The sequence below is a fragment of the Giraffa tippelskirchi genome, chromosome 10 (assembly GCF_054371585.1).
Source record: "Giraffa tippelskirchi isolate mGirTip1 chromosome 10, T2T-mGirTip1v1.2.pri, whole genome shotgun sequence".
Taxonomy (NCBI): Eukaryota; Metazoa; Chordata; class Mammalia; order Artiodactyla; family Giraffidae; genus Giraffa; species Giraffa tippelskirchi.
This window is the reverse complement of record NC_137284.1, coordinates 65,978,094-65,995,280: the sequence shown is the minus strand read 5'-3', so window position 1 is coordinate 65,995,280 and position 17,187 is coordinate 65,978,094. Positions and strand designations below refer to the sequence as shown.

At 36.4% G+C, this 17,187-nt stretch overlaps 1 long non-coding RNA gene across 1 annotated transcript; it reads left to right on the top strand.

Moving 5' to 3' along the window:
• Window positions 1-895: 895 nt before the first annotated feature.
• Window positions 896-3,033, top strand: LOC145524016 (uncharacterized). The gene is made up of 2 exons (XR_014067021.1): window positions 896-2,313; window positions 2,608-3,033. It is a non-coding gene; the product is annotated as an uncharacterized LOC145524016 (long non-coding RNA).
• The last annotated feature ends 14,154 nt before the right edge of the window (window positions 3,034-17,187 follow it).

The window sequence follows — 17,187 nt, the reverse complement described above, 5'->3', positions numbered from 1 at the left end:
AATTGCACTCATCTCACATGCTAGTAAAGGAATGCTCAAAATTCTCCAAGCCAGGCTTCAGCAATACATGAACCATGAAGTTCCAGATGTTCAAGCTGGTTTTAGAAAAGGCAGAGGAACCAGAGATCAAATTGGAAACATCTGCTGGATCGTCGAAAAGGCAAGAGTTCCAGAAAAACATCTATTTCTTCTTTATTGACTATGCCAAAGCCTTTGACTGTGTGGATCGCAATTAACTGTGGAAAATTCTGAAAGAGATGGGAATACCAGACCATCTGACCTGTCTCTTGAGAAACCTGTCTGCAGGTCAGGAAGCAACAGTTAGAACTGGACATGGAACAACAGACTGGTTCCAAATAGGAAAAGGAGTACGTCAAGGCTGTATATTGTCACCCTGCTTCTTTAACTTATATGCAGAGTACATCTTGAGCAATGCTGGGCTGGAAGAAACACAAGCTGGAATCAAGATTGCCGGGAGAAATACCAATAACCTCAGATATGCAGATGACACCACCCTTATGGCAGAAAGTGAAGAAGAACTAAAGAGCCTCTTGATGAAAGTGAAAGAGGAGAGTGAAAAAGTTGGCTTAAAGCTCAATGTTCAGAAAACTAAGATCATGGCATTTGGTCCCCTTACTTCATGGGAAATAGATGGGGAAACAGTGGAAACAGTGTCAGACTTATTTTTTGGGGCTCCAAAATCACTGCTGATGGTAATTGCAGCCATGAAATTAAAAGACGCTTACTCCTTGGAAGGAAGGTTATGGCCAACCTAGATAGCATATTTAAAAGCAGAGACATTACTTTGCCAACAAAAGTCCGTCTAGTCAAGGCTATGGTTTTTCCAGTGGTCATGTATGGATGTGAGAGTTGGACGGTGAAGAATGCTGAGTGCCGCAGAATTGATGCTTTTGAGCTGTGGTGTTGGAGAAGACTCTTGAGCGTCCCTTGGACTGTAAGGAGATCCAGTCAATCCATCCTAAAGGAGATCAATCCTGAGTGGTCATTGCAAAGACTGATGTTGAAGCTGAAGCTCCAATACTTTGGCCACCTTATGCAAAGAGTTGACTCATTGGAAAAGACCCTAATGCTGGGTAGGATTGGGGGCAGGAGGAGAAGGGGACGACAGAGGATGAGATGGTTGGATGGCATCACTGCCTCGATGGATATGGGTTTGGGTAGACCCCGGGAATTGGTGATGGACAGAGAGGCCTGGCGTGCTGCAGTTCATGGGGTTGCCAAGAGTCTGACACGACTGAGCGACTGAACTGAACTGAATTGCAGGCCAATTCTTTACCAGTTGAGCTACTAGGGAAGCCCAGGACTTCACAATACTTTTGGCCTTTTTCTACAATTAATTTTCATAAAAGCTCTGTAATGTGGTGGAAATCACTTATGAGAGGCAGCACTAGCACTTCAAGAAAGAGTGGCATTTCTATTTGATGTGATGGTAAATGGATTGGTTTCCCAAATCCCTCTTTTTGATTTTTCATTGCTACTATACAGGAATGCAAGAGATTTCTGTGTATTAATTTTGTATCCTGCAATTTTACCAAATTTATTGAGCTCTACTAGTTTTCTGATAACACCTTTAGGATTTTTTTTTTTTTTGTATAGTATCATTTGAAAATCAAGGGAATTCCAGAAAAAATATCTACTTCTACTTCATTGATGACACAAAAGCCTTTGACTGTGTGGATCACAGAAAACTGTGGAAAATTTTTCAAGAGGTGGGAATACCAGACCACCTTACCTCCTCCTGATAGATCTGTATGCAGGTCAAGAAGCAACAGTTAGAACTGGACATGGTACAACTGACTGGTTCCAAATTGGGAAAGGAGTACGTCAAGGCTGCATATTGTCACTGTGCTTATTTATATATGCCAAGTACATCATGTGAAATGCCAGGCTGGATGAAGCACAAACTGGAATCAAGATTGCCAGGTGAAATATCAACAACTTCATATATGCAGATGATACCACTTTGGTAGCAGAAAGTAAAGAGAAACTGAAGAATCTCTTGATGAGTGTGAAACAAGAGAGTGAATAAGCTGGATTAAAACTCTAACATTGAAAAATGTTAATTATGGTTTCTAGTCCCATCACTTCATGGCAAATAGATGGGGAAAAGTGGAAACGGGCAGATTTTTATTTTCCTGTGCTCCAAAATCACTGTGAACAGTGACTGCAGCCATGATATTAAGACACTTGCTCCTTTGGAAGGAAAGTATGACCAACCTAGACAGTGTATTAAATAGCAGAGACATCATTTTACTGACAAAGGTCCATGTAGTCAAAGCTATGGTTTTTCCAGTATGCTATGCTATGCTATGCTAAGTCTCTTCAGTCGTGTCCAACTCTGTGCGACCCCATAGACGGCAGCTCACCAGGCTCTGCCGTCCCTAGGATTCTCCAGGCAAGAATACTGGAGTGGGTTGCCATTTCCTTCTCCAGTGCATGAAAGGGAAAAGTAAAAGTGAAGTCGCTCAGTCGTGTCCGACTCTTAGCGACCCCATGGACTGTAGCCTACCAGGCTCCTCCATCCATGGGATTTTCCAGGCAAGAGTACTGGAGTGGGGTGCCATTGCCTTCTCTGGGTTTTTCCAGTAGTCATGTACAAAAGTGAGAGTTGGACCATAAAGAAGGCTGAGCACTGAAGAATTGATACCTTCGACCTGTGGTGCTGGAGAAGACTCTTGAGAGTCCTTTGGACAGCAAGGAGATCGAACCAGTCAATCTTAAAGGAAATCAACCCTGAGTATTCATTGGAAGGACTGATGCTGAAGCTGAAGCTCCAGTTGGTTGACCACCTGATGTGAATAGCTGACTCACTGTAAAGGACTCTGATGCTGGCAGGAGGAGAAGGGGGCAACAGTGGTTGAGATGGTAGGATGGCATCACAGACTCAATGGATACTAGTTTGAGCAAACTCTGGGCAATAGTGAAGAACAGACAGGGAAGCCTCATATGCTGGAATTCATGGGGTTGTAAAGAATAGGACATGACTTAGTGACTGAACAACAACAACAAAAAGAGGCAAAAGGCCTATACTCAGAAAAATGTAAGATACCAATGAAAAAAATCAAACATGGCACAAATATATGGAGAGATATATCATGATATCATGTTATTGGATTGGAAGAATCAGTTTTGTGAAAATGATTATAATGCCCAAAGCAATCATATAGATTCAGTGCAATTCTATCAAATTGCCATTTGGTTTCACAGAATTAGAACAAAAAATTTACACTTTGTATGGAAACAGAAAAGACCACGAATAGCCAAAGCTATCTTGAGAAATAACATCAGAGCTTGGGGAATCAACTTCCCTCACTTCAGGCTATATGTCAAAGCTACAGTAATTAAGAAAGTATGGCACTGGCACAAAAACAGAAATATAGACCAATGGAACAAGATAGAAAGTCCTGAGATAAACCCACATGTCTGTGCCCACCTAATCTATGACAAGGGAGGCAAGCACATACAATGGAGGAAAAAACAGTCTTTTCAATAAGTAGTGCTGGTAAAACTGGGCAGCTGCATGTAAAAGAATAAAATGAGAATACCCCCTAACACCATATGCAAAAATAAACTCATTATGGATTAAAGACCTAAATGTAAGACCAGATACTATAAATGTCTTAGAGGAAAACACAAGGAGAGCACTCTTTGAAATAAATCATAGCAAGACCTTTTTCAATCCACTGCCTAGTGTTATGAAAATGAAAACAAAAACAAACAGGTGGGACCTAGTTAAACTTAAAAATTTTCACACAACAAAGGTAACCATAAAAAAATGAAAAGACCACCCTCAGAATGGGAGAAAATATGTGCAAATGAAACACCTAATAAAAGATTAATCTCCAAAATATACAAACAACTCATGTAGCTCAATATCAAGAAAACAAACAACCATATAAAAAAATGGGTAGAAGACATAAACAGACATTTCTCTTTCAAAGAAGACATACAGATGGCCAAAAAAAAAAAAAAACATGAAAAGATGCTCAACATACTAATTATTAGAGAAATGCAAATCCAAACTGCAGTGAGGTATCAACTCACAGTGGTCAGAATGGCCATCATCACAAAATCTATAAACAATAAATGCTGGAGGGGGGTGTGAAGAAAAAGGAATCCTCCTACACTGTTGGTAGGAATGTAAAGTAGGATAGCCACTTTGAAGAACAGTATGGAGGTTCCTTAAAAATCTAAAGGTAAAGCTGCCACATGATATAGCAATCATACTCCTGGGCATATATCCAGAGAAAACCATAATTCAAAAGGATACGTGCTCCCCAATGTTTGTTGCAGCACTATTTACAATAGCCAAGATATAGAAGCAACCCAAATGTCCATTGACAGAGGAATGGATAAAGAAGATAGGGTACATATATACAGTTGAGTATTACTCAGCCATAAAAAGGAACAAATTAATGCCATTTGCAGTGACGTGGATGGGTCTAGAAATTGTCATACAGAGTGAAGTAAGTTAGAAAGAGTAAGACAAGTATTGTATAATATCACTTATATGTGGAATCCATAAAAATGGTTCAGATGAATATATTTGCAAGGCAGAAATAGAGTTTCAGATGTAGAAAACAGACTTATGGTTACCAAGGGCACAAGGGGGAGTGGGACAAATTTGGAGTTTTGACATATATACACTACTATATATAAAATAAATAACTAATTAGAACCTACTATATAGAACAAGGAACTCTACTCAGTGCTTGTAGACTGGAAGGAAATCTAAAAAAAGGGTGGAGATATATATATATATATGTATATATATATATATATATATACATATACATATACATATACATATATATATATATATATATATAAAACTGATTCATTTTCTTGGGCTCCAAAATCACTGCAGATGGTGACTGCAGCCATGAAATTAAAAGATGTTTGCTCCTTGGAAGAAAAGCTATGATAAACCTAGACAGCATATTATAAAGCAGCGACATTACTTTGCTGACAAAAGTCTGTCTAGTCAAAGCTATGGTTTTCCCAGTAGTCATGTGTGAGTGTGAAAGTTGGACCATAAATAAAGCTGACCGCCAAAGAATTGATGCTTTTGAACTGTGGTGTTGGAGAAGACTCTTGAGAGTCCCTTGGACTGCAAGAAGATCCAACCAGTCCATCCTAAAGGAAATCAATCCTGAATATTCATTGGAAGGACTGATGCGGAAGCTGAAGCTCCAATACTTTGGTCACCTGATGTGAACAGACTCATTGGAAAAGATCCTGATGCAGGGAAAGATTGAAGGAGGAGGAGAAGGGGATGACAGAGGACGAGATGGTTGGATGGCATCACTGACTCAATGGATTTGAGTTTGAGCATACCATCTGAGGTTTCTGACTCAAATTACCTACTCCAAATAGACATACACATTGATCACTAGATAGTTGCGCAATAGACAATTCCATGTGTGATTCACTGCATTAGAATATGTGACTTCTATGGTAGTGCTAAGAATCAATCCCTCATAACCCTAATTAGGATACTGTGAATAAATAATGCTAATGCATTAGCACATAAAGATACACACATACGTGCATTCACAGATACAATCCAGTATATAGAGGATAAAGATTCTACTCTAGAATGATCAGAACACAAACCTGCCTGTATTGGGATTTCTGACTTATGTATGTAGGTGTGTCTGTTTATAAACATGCAATTTTTGATGAGAAACAATAGTTTCAATATATGATGGTAAAGGAATACAACACGTTATACAGGGAAGGTTCATTCAGATGTGAAACAGATTTTGACAAGTTCAGTTCAGTTCAGTCGCTCAGTCGTGTCCAACTCTTTGCGACCCCATGAATCGCAGCACGCCAGGCCTCCCTGTCCATCACCAACTCTCGGAGTTTACCCAAACCCATGTCCGTCGAGTTAGTGATGCCATCCAACCATCTCATCCTCTGTTGTCCCTTCTCCTCCTGCCCCCAATCCTTCCCAGCATTAGGGTCTTTTCCAATGAGTCAGCTCTTCGCATGAGGTGGCCAAAGTATTGGAGCTTCACCTTCAACATCATTCCTTCCAATGAACACCCAGGACTGATCTCCTTTAGGATGGACTAGTTGAATCTCCTTGCAGTCCAAGGGACTCTCAAGAGTCTTCTCCAACGCCACAGTTCAAAAGCATCAATTCTTCAGTGCTCAGCTTTCTTCATCGTCCAACTCTCACATCCATACATGACCACTGGAAAAACCATAGCCTTGACTAGATGGATCTTTGTTGGCAAAGTAATGTTTCTGCTTTTAAATAAGCTATCTAGGTTGGTCATAATCTTCCTTCCAAGGAGTAAGCGTCTTTTAATTTCATGGCTGCAATCACCATCAGCAGTGATTTTGGAGCCCCCCAAAATAAAGTCTGACACTGTTTCCACTGTTTTCCCATCTATTTCCCATGAAGTGATGGGACCAGTTGCCATGATCTTACTTTTCTGAATGTTGAGCTTTAAGCCAACTTTTTCACTCTCCTCTTTCACTTTCATCAAGAGGCTCTTTAGTTCTTCTTCACTTTCTGCCATAAGTGTGGTGTCATCTGCATATCTGAGGTTATTGATATTTCTCCCGGCAATCTTGTGTCCAGCTTGTGTTTCTTCCAGCCCAGCGTTTCTCATGATGTACTCTGCATATAAGTTAAATAAGCAGGGTGGCAATATACAGCCTTGATGTACTCCTTTTCCTATTTGGAACCAGTCTGTTGTTCCATGTCCAGTTCTAACTGTTGCTTCCTGACCTGCATACAGGTTTCTCAAGAGACAGGTCAGATGGTCTGGTATTCCCATAAGTTAGATCACATAATTTCAGAGGAAATATGATAATGTTACTGTTATGGACTGAATTGTGTTTCCCCAAAATTCATGTGTTGAAGCCTTAATCTCTATATTTCAGAATGTGAATGTATTTGTAAATAGAGTCTTTAAAAGAGATAATTAAGTTATAATGGAGTCATTAGTGTGGGCCCTAATCCAATATGATTGATGTCTTTATAATAGAGAATCATGATGCAGACATAGGGATGACCATGTGAGGGTACAGGGGGAAGGCTGCCATTTTGTAAACCAAGGAGTGAAACACGAGAAATCAATCTTCCTAACATCTTGATCTGGGATATCTGGTATTCAGAACTGTGAGAAAATAAGTTTCTGTTTTTTAATCCACCAGTCTTTGGTATTGATATACCATATCAATACACTTTGTATGTGTATTGTGTACATCTTTGTATGATGACCTTAGCTATCTTAGTTGGTATCTATGCAGTTACCAAGATGAGAGATGCTTTAAGGAAATTCAGCTCAAAAAAGAATGGAGAGTCCAACAGTAGAACTTTCACAAATCCCAGAAGGAAAGAAAATTCTAAATCTAACAAAAACATAGAAAAAGAATGCAACTAAAAGAGGCATAGTTAACAAGAAATTATGTAAGAATCTAAGAACAAACAGGAAATTGCAAAAAAGTCAGTTTGACATCCCTTTTAAAATCTCCCTCCATTCAAGCATTGTCCCTTACTTGGCTGCCAGCTTGAACTTCCTAGACTCTTGACATCTAGGGGGGATTATCTTGAAGGCTAATGGCACAGTCTTGAACATCTTCAAGCTTTGTCTGAAGTTTCCAGGGCCTTATTTTCTCAATAGTCTTTTATTCCTGAATCTTCACTTGCTTTTGCCATGTTGTCTGATGTTAATCTGTGTGTGAAAATGTGATCACTCACCATTTTCTGAAAATATTCATGCACATTAAATATCTCTTGAGTTTAAAAAACTTATTAAATGTTTGTGAGGTCAGTGGAGCGTCTCTATCAGGCTCCAATGATTTTTCACTACCCTCTGACTTTCTTCTCTCACATTCTCATCTCTCTGTATTTTCCTTTTCTCCCACCTTTCTTTCTGTGGAACATACAAATTCTCTTCAATATTCTAACATATTGATTTTGATCCTTCTGAGGAGTGTTTAGCATCACACTCAAGTTTTAGTTATATATGTTTATGTTCTGAGCAAACACATAGTCTCCAAATTCTCAGTGTAAACTTTGTTAGCAGCTTTTTAAGAATGCTGTTTTCCTTCTCATAAACAACAAATGCAGACAAACTTAGAAGAAAATTATAAAATGGTAAAAATAAATTATAGCATTATATAGGTCAACACTTTATAAAAATCACAAATTGTGAGATCACTTTATAAAATAATCTATCACTTTATAAAAATCACAATAGCTTTAATGAGAGAATAAAAGTACTGATTGCTCATATGATGTGTTAATTTCAGTTGAATCACAGTATTTGATTTTAACTGGAGCTAGATATCAATGTAAATCTAAGTAAAAAATCATGGACTTTGTTTTCTGCTTCCTCAAAAATTAAACTTTATTCTGGGAAAATATTCCTAGAGGAAAAGAGGTGCAATTTTCTTTGTTTCCTCTTGGTTAGGAAATATGATTTCTAAATATGGAATCTTCATGTTTCAGTGTGAATTTTTTCTTGGCCTTTGAGTAAAAAAGATAGTGGTTGAATGAATAGAGCTACAGATATCAGTATGGGCTTCTCAGGTGGATTAGTGGTATGAAGAATCCACTTGTCAGTGCAGGAGACATGAGAGACCCGGGTTCCATTCCTGGCTTGGGAAAATCCCCTGGAGAAGGAAATGGCAACCCACTCCATTATTCTTGTCTGGAAAAATCACATGGACAGAGGTGCCTGGCAGGCTACAGTCCATAGGGTTGCAAAAGAGTTGAACACGACTGAGCAACTAACATGCATGCACAAATGTCAGTATAGTGATTTCTGGGTGTGCACTAATTGCTGCTATAAAAAGAGAAAACACAAATGAGATACAAAATATTAAGTCTAATAGTATTTGTTACTCTACGAAAGGAAAATGTGAACAAAGAATTTGCTTTTTGTTTCTCGTCAGCACTTGCACTAAATTTAAATCATGTTGTGGTAGAGAGTATATCGATGAATACCTTCATGACAAGGTCTGTAATGTTATTGTTTTGTATGTTTATTGAGCTAGTAAGTCTTTGAGAGCACTTCACTGGTGTTTAGAATTCATTAGAAATACATGTTGCAGTTTCTGGGTTGTAAATTCTTTAAAATAATTTGACACAGTAAATGAAATTTATATAGGGAGATTTAAGATCCAATCTGATACCTGTTGAATAAATAGTTCTGTGATTTAAAAATTATTTTAGACTACTGCTACTTTTGGTTTCATAAAATTAATTCGATAAACATTGAACCAAATTAGCTGTATAATTGAATTTCATTATATTTTTCTGAACTATGCCATGCTGTATAAATCACATAGAAAGTTAATAGATTGAATGTTTCCTATTTCATGGATCTTATTTCTATTTCTTGACAAAGCTTCTCTTGTAAAATTAACTGAAATAATAGTAGCATTTTAATAAAGATGATTATGATTTATGACTACTACATTCACTTGGGAATTTTTTAAAGCCAAGTAATGTTTACAAATATGAAATTGATTCCTGTGAAATGACTCTTTTTGTTAACTTATTTCCATGTGTGTCTGCATTTTCACATCCATAGTCAGTGTGGGCTACTTTCATCATTCAAGACTATTGGTTTGTTTGAGGGTAAATATTAAGATTGTATTCTTTAGGAAATATTATTTCTCTCAATTCATTAGAGAGCAGTTTGGAAAGTGTTCCATAACTTCCTGTCTCCTTTACCTACACTCCTAGTTCTTTATTTTTTTTTCTCTAGGACATAGGTATGTCAGTTATGTGCTATCATTCCAGTTTATGAGAAATTAGATTCTAATTTAATTTGTTGGTCTGTCTTCTTCAGAAGTTTCATATTGATGAACTATCATTTAAAATTGGTTCTTGCTATTCTGAGCAATGAGAACAGGGCAAACTTACTATGAATATCTTTATGTTTGAGTTCATTTCCACATTCAAATTGTCTAATTTAAGGAGATATTTTTCAAGTTTGGTGATGTTAATTTGCATTTTGGTTTTAGACATTCAGATTGATTTTCCTCCTCCTTTATCTTCTGAATGCTCTGTTGCTTGTTGTATTCTGTCTTTTTGGTTTTTTTTCTCATTTACATTTCCTTATGACAAGTAACTTGATTTCTTTCTATTGTTCTTTTAATTGCCAGAGTAGAAAAGGAAAAGGGTGTGGCATTGAATTGGAAGTACAGGGAGTACCTATTATTGATCATACGTGGCTTTGAACTGCCAAGTATAGGTTCCTTTTGTAGAATTGGTTAATTATAGATATCTGGTTATAACTCAAATGTATTTTACTTTAATTTTTAAGTTACTCGAATTTCTGCAAATAACGTTGAGATTAATGACTTTCACATAGGTGGCTTCCATGACTGTTTCTGGCCTGTGAAAATGACCCTTTGAATGGCAAGAATAAATTCACTTATTAAATGTCAGAAACATTTCAATCAATATCACCACTTGAATTTATATTTTGTCCCAGACTTGGTATCTTTATGGTAAATGAAGTGTTCTCTGTTTTGTGTTTTGTTTGTATACGTGACATGCCCATATACCATGAAAATCTTTTCTAAAAATGTAGTATCAAAGCAAAAATTGCACCAAAAAAGGTATAAGGCAAGGAAGACTTTATTCACTGCTATTGCAGTGGGGGAGTGATGCTAGAATAAGTCTGAACTGCACTGCAACATAGGGAGTAGTTTTTTATGGACTGGAGTGTTAGTGGAAAAGTACTAGAGGACATTAGGGATAAGTCATAGACTATCCGTGTCTTCTAATTGGCTTTAACCTTTTTCCAAAGGAAAAGTTAACTTCTCATATTTTCATGATAGGAAGCAATTTTGTAACTTGGAGCAATGTGCCATCTAAAGTTAGGCTTCTACCTTTTCACAGAAACTGGGAAAGAGTGATGCTATCTCCTTTGATGATTACTTTTAGAAGAGGTGATTCCCAGACCCCTAAGAAAGACATGTCTGGAGTGTAAAGCTCTCAAGAGGGTTTTAAAAAGATTTACATTTCAAAGGGGCAGAGAAAGACTTTACAAATTACAAGCTTTCTGAAGGAAATGTTCTAAGAAAAGGAAGATCTGGAACCTGGAGTCAGGGATAAGCTTGTCTAAATCTTAGTCAAGCTGAGGGAAGCATTAATGCATCTTGATCTAGGTGACAGTCATTAACTGAATGTATAGCACACCTTCAAATTTCCTTATGAGTTCAGAAATTTTATAGAAAGAATTTAGTTACTATAGAAATCCAACCATTCTGCCAAACTTTAAGATTTGTGTAGAATCCCTATGGACAGAGGAGCCTGATGGGCTATAGTCCATGGGGTCACATGGAGTCAGATATGACTGAGTGATTAGTTATGACTAATAGTTATTATTAGCACAAATAATCATTATCATTTAGAAGATTGTTATTAACACAAATGATAGTTATTATTTGAAGATAATTCATTTAAATAGCATCTGATGTTAAAAGTGGCAGAGTAAGCCAGCATGGTAGAAATCCAGGGTAATATCTTGCAAGGTTTGTTTGAAAAATGAGTGATAACTGTGAGTACTGAAAGCTGCTGCTGCTATTTCCTGTGAGTGCCTTTTAGGTCAACACATTAGTTCTGGAGTTTACCGAGCTCCTTCACTCCATTATTTTCTTCTGTTTTTTCAACAAAACTGCAAGCTAACTTCTATACTAAGTGTGTAACCTTGGGCAAGTCTCTCAGTCTCTTTAAAGGCTTCATTTTAGAGTTAAGTTTTCTGTTTTGAAGTGATATTTGATAATACAGTTTTCTAATAAGGTTTTTTTATGCTTTGCAAGAGATCATTTATTTATTCAAGAAGTGTCTACTAAGAACTCAAAGATGTGGAGGCATGGCACCGGGCCTCAGAAGAAGGCATTTATATCATTTGAGTGGATTGTACTCCAATATTTATTAAAATAAATGTATAGTTTCTGTTGTATGCTAATGAGGATGTAGTAGAGTAGACGCTACTGAAGACAGGAACTTTATCATCTGGTTCACATATGAATTCTCAATAGTAAACTCTAAATAACTATTTAAAATTTTGTGCAAAATTCTATGTAGTGCAGTGGAGGGTAGTGCAGGATAGTGGAGGATATGGCTGCCGTGTATGTGAAACTTTGACTTGGCTCGTGTGGGCTGCTATAACACAAATACCACAAGCTAGATGGCTTATAAACAACAGGAATTTATTTTTCACTGTTCTGGATGCTGGAAGTCTGAGATAAGTGTGCCAGTCTGGGTGTGTAAGGGTTCTCCTCAGGTCTCAGACATCATTTTATCTTCGTATGACATACAGAGCCGAGGGATCACTCTAGATCCTCCTTTTTAAAGGCATTAATTCCATTCTTGAGGGTTCCACCATATAATTGAATCACCCAAAGCCTTCTATCTCTAAATACTATCATATAGAGCTTTATGTTTTAACATATGAGTTTTGAGAGGACACAAGCATTCAGACCACAGTAATTCTATGCTCTATGACTAGTTCTATGTTCAATGATTTATGGTGCTCCATACTCCTGCTGCCCAAGTTTACTACATTTGTAAACTGTGTATGCTTTTGTCTTTCATCAGAATGTAAATAACTTGACTCTACATATCTTATCTACTCATCTAGAGATAAAAGAATAAAAATTGCCCTAATAATTAGTGTTTGAATCTCAAGTGTTTTAAACAATGTATACTATTTTCTAGGCATATCAAATATTCTGAAAACATCATTTACACATAACATTAGATACATAACCACATTTTTATAGTAGTATTCTTTAGTGCCCCTCACAATACCCAAAATATAGTAACACTGAATACATTTTTTGTTGAGCAAATTAATATAATTAATATTAATTACATTTTTTGTAGTAAGATATCTACAAGATAGGACTGAATTGACCTAATTTCAGATATTGAACATGAAGAAAAGTAGTGAAACTCCATTTTAATAACAATTCATAATTTAAACTTTTCACCAGTATCTTGGAATGGCCCCAGGCTTAGTCTAAGCACTGATGAAAACTTACAGATTTTTAGTAGGATTTTTAACATAACCTACATGGGGCTGATTGAATTGAGACTTCATGATATTCAGACTTTTGAAACTGAAGTGCCTAAATGTGGGTTTAGTGATTGGAATGGTAAATGATGCTGTCATTTCTTTTTCTTGTCTTCATATCAAGGACAGGATGCCTTAGGCTGGAGAAAAAGTTGATGAAGTTAAAAGGAGTTCTATTTAGCTTGACCATCATGGGTTAGCCTTTAAGGTCCCAGGGTGTGTGAGAATAGACGAACCAGATATGGGGGACTGGAGAAAACTGAAATCACTGAGGACACTGAAGTACAAGAGTAGGCTTCAGTAGGAGCCCTGCCAACCATGCTGGTTTTCATTGTGTTAGCCCTTGCTGCTAGAACAAGAGTATTTCATATTCTGGTGCTTGCTGCTGGAAGTCAGAGGTGGGGGACAATTTTTGATAAATGCTTTTTCATTCAGGTCTATGTATCAGAGAGGGTAGTCCTTCAACTTATTACCTTTGATGTATTTTTGTTCTGCTTCGATATTATTTTTTTTAAATGAAACATTTCTTCCATAAAAACTTCTTTAACCTTCACCATATCAGGTTAATAAAGGACTTTAGAATACATTTCCTTGACTTTTCCTGCCATGGTATGTATAAATATTTAACTCAACATTACCACTAACTAATTCATGCTTAGAGCTAAAACTTTTTGATCCAAAGTAATAGATAACTGCAGAGCATGTTAATAGGAAAAAATAAGGCAAATCTGGATGATAAGTATCATAAAGGATCCTCTTATCTTAAGACAGTCCATTCATAATAAACTCACTGCTACTTAGATGAAAAGTGAGTTTTACTCTACTTTAAAATCCAAAATCAAGATCTCAAAAAAATTCTGCAAGGCATGTGATAACATCAGTACTATTTAATTTTTCTGTAACATTACTGGTAGAATGGTAATAATATTGGCTTGTTTCTTTCTGAAAGGAGGCCATCACTTGATTGCAAGAAAAATTAAATAGAACCATGTTAAACTTATCGATAACTAAAACTGCTAGTTTCTGTTGGATGTGGTGTGTGAGAGAGAGAGAAAGAGAGAGAGAAAATCTGAGCAAAACCTTGAGAAAGGAGGATAATACCTGAACTTATTTGTTTATTTAAAGTTTATTTTCTCTTTCCTATGCTGGATGATTAGCTTGAATCAGCCCATGTCTGTTTCTTTGGCCACTGAATGTCCAGTAATTCCAACAGTGCTGAATATAAAATATATGGTCAATAATACTTGATGAATTTATGCATAAGCTCACTTAATTCTTTCATCTTTCATATATGGGAACTCTGACTTAGAGAGAACTTCTCTCCTCATTTGGACCAATATCTGAGAAAACCCCACCTTTGTAAGGTAGCCAGATAAAATCCAGGTCACCTATTTAAATTTACACTAGTGAATGATTTTTTTCACAAGTATTTCTCAAATATGTTCCATGCAAATGTGGGATCTATTTATTTTTTAAAAAACTGTTATTTATCAGAAATTTAAATTTAGCTAGGAGTCTTGCATTTTTATTTGCCAAATCTGCCAACCATCCCCTTTGGGTAAGAGAAAGAAGAAACTGAACTAATAGTTACCATGGAATTTCCTGCTCAAGGTAGAGTTACCAGTCATCATAACTTGATGCATCCTACTCCAGGTGGTATGAAAGGAAAAAAAGCCAATGGAACAAGAATAATACAAGAATGTTTGTGGGGCTTCCCTGTGGCTCAGATGGTAAAGAATCCACCTGCAGTGATGGAGACCCAGGCTTGATCCCTGGGTTGAGAAGATCCCCTGGAGAAGGGAATTCAAGAATGTTCAGGGATAGTCTTCCCACAGATCATTGATTCTGAAATGGCAGAAGCATTTAGGGGTTTGGAGTGGATAGACAGGGTAAGAACCAAGGACAAAGGGAAAGAGTTGAGTTGGCCATAGAATGAAACCTTTGTGCTTCTATAGCTCATTTTTTTTAATCCAATGGAAATATTAGATCTGACTTAAAGGTACAGAGATGAGGCAGGGGTTCTAGGATAATATCCCCCTCCTCTACAATAAAAAAAAAATCTCCCAGTAAAATGATTTGATGAGCTAATTTATATGTTTCATGTTTTGCTGATTGATTCCGACCAAAAAAGGGAATCTACAGTAGTAGTTAGGATTTTATGTAAGATATTCAAGAGCATATGTTTCTTAAATTACTCCATTTCTCATAATCTATTCATTGATCCATTAACACATGAATTTTATTTATTTATTTGTTGCTTGCCAGACACTATTCTGGGTTTCAGAAATAAAGCAGTTGAGCAAGACCATTTTATATTTTAGCTAGAGCAAACAGACAGTAAACAAAATTTCAGATTGTGATAAATATCTTGATATGGAACAGTATAACTGAGCTGAGGGGTTAGGGAGAGCTACTTTTGGTAGGGTGCTCATGGGTAGCCTCTCTGAGGAGACTGTTTGAAGTGAGTCTTGAAGGGTGAGATGGAACTAGCCATACAAAGAGCCAAGGGAAGAATGATTTTTATGTAAAGGGAACAAATACATAAGTTCTTTACTTGGGAAAAGTTCAGAGTTTTCAAGGAAAGAAAGGAAGCAAGAGTGGTTGAAGAGTAGAAAATGAAATTGGAGAGGCATTTGAGGGCTGGAACATGGTTGGATCTTATAAATCTTGGTAAGGAGTTTGAATTCTTTTCGGGGTGCTTTGGGGAAGAGGGTTTTAAGTGGGGGAACAATGCAATTTAATTTTCATTTAAAAAAATAATGGCTGCTAAGTGGAAAATAAACTGAGCATATGAAGAACAACCGTTGAAGTAGGAAGACTGTCACAGTTTAGAGGCCACTATAGAAAAGGATTCCGGTAAGAGTGGTGACTTGAACTAGAGGGATACAAATGATGATGAGTTAAAGTGGCGAGATTTGGGTTTATTTTGGAAGTAGAAGAGACAGTTTGTTTATAGATCTTATGTGGATTTATCGAGGAAGGGAAGAGTGAAGAGTAAATCCTATAGTTTTTGGTTTGAGCAGTTTGTTGGTATCTTTTACTAAGAAAAGACTAGTTAAGAAACAAAGTTAAAGGAATCACTAGGTTCCTTTGAATATGTTAAGTCATCCATCTAGAGAAGTCATGGAACCCACTGGCTATATGAGTAAGGAATTCAGAACTATATATATATATATATATATTTATCATACATTTATATATTTGTATAAATACATACATATTTATACATATATATATGTATATATATATATGATAAATGTTTACAAATCATCAGTGTGTGGATAATAATAAAAAGGAGATAAAAATTGAAAAATCAGTATGTGGATAACATTTTAAGACTTAGAAATGAATTAGATTATTGAGACAAAGAATATTGATAGAGAAAACTGAGGACTGAATTATGAAAAAGAAATGTGAGTAATGGAGTAAATGTTTAGCTGTGTAAAAATCATATGAGAAATTTGATTAAATACAAAAAGAGAAGCAATCATTGGATATTCAACATGGAAGCCATTAAAGATCAGATTAAGAATGTCTTTGCAATAGTAAGATAGGGAGTCAGATTGGAGTGGATGGAAGAATAAATGGTAGGTGAAAAAGTGCCAACAGGGACTAGAAATTTGGGGGGAACAGGAAGGAAAAATAGCTTGGGTGGTATGTGGGGAAAGGGAGGATTTGGAACGGTTCGAGACATAAGAATTTAATCTAATAAGGAGGAAGATGTTGGTAATAAAAAAAAGAGAAGAATGTTGATATAGAAGTGACAGTCCTTGAGATGATCCAAGGTTGTGTTTCAGAACACAAAAAATTTCCAGTTTGTTCATTCAGAAAGCGTTTCTTTAACACCTACAACATGTCAGAAACTGGCATAGATACTGAAAATATAAAGACAAAATCTGAAATTTAGGATTGTTTATAATCAAAGAAGAGATATAATTACATAAAAATATGTGCAGAAATGAATTATAGAAGTTATATATGAAGTTCTAAGAATAAAACTCATGATAACTTTCTGAGTGATAAGAGAACCATCTTGATTTCCTTATAGATCTTTAGAATATGGCTGTTCACAACCTTATTTATTCTGATATTTTCTTGAGGAATA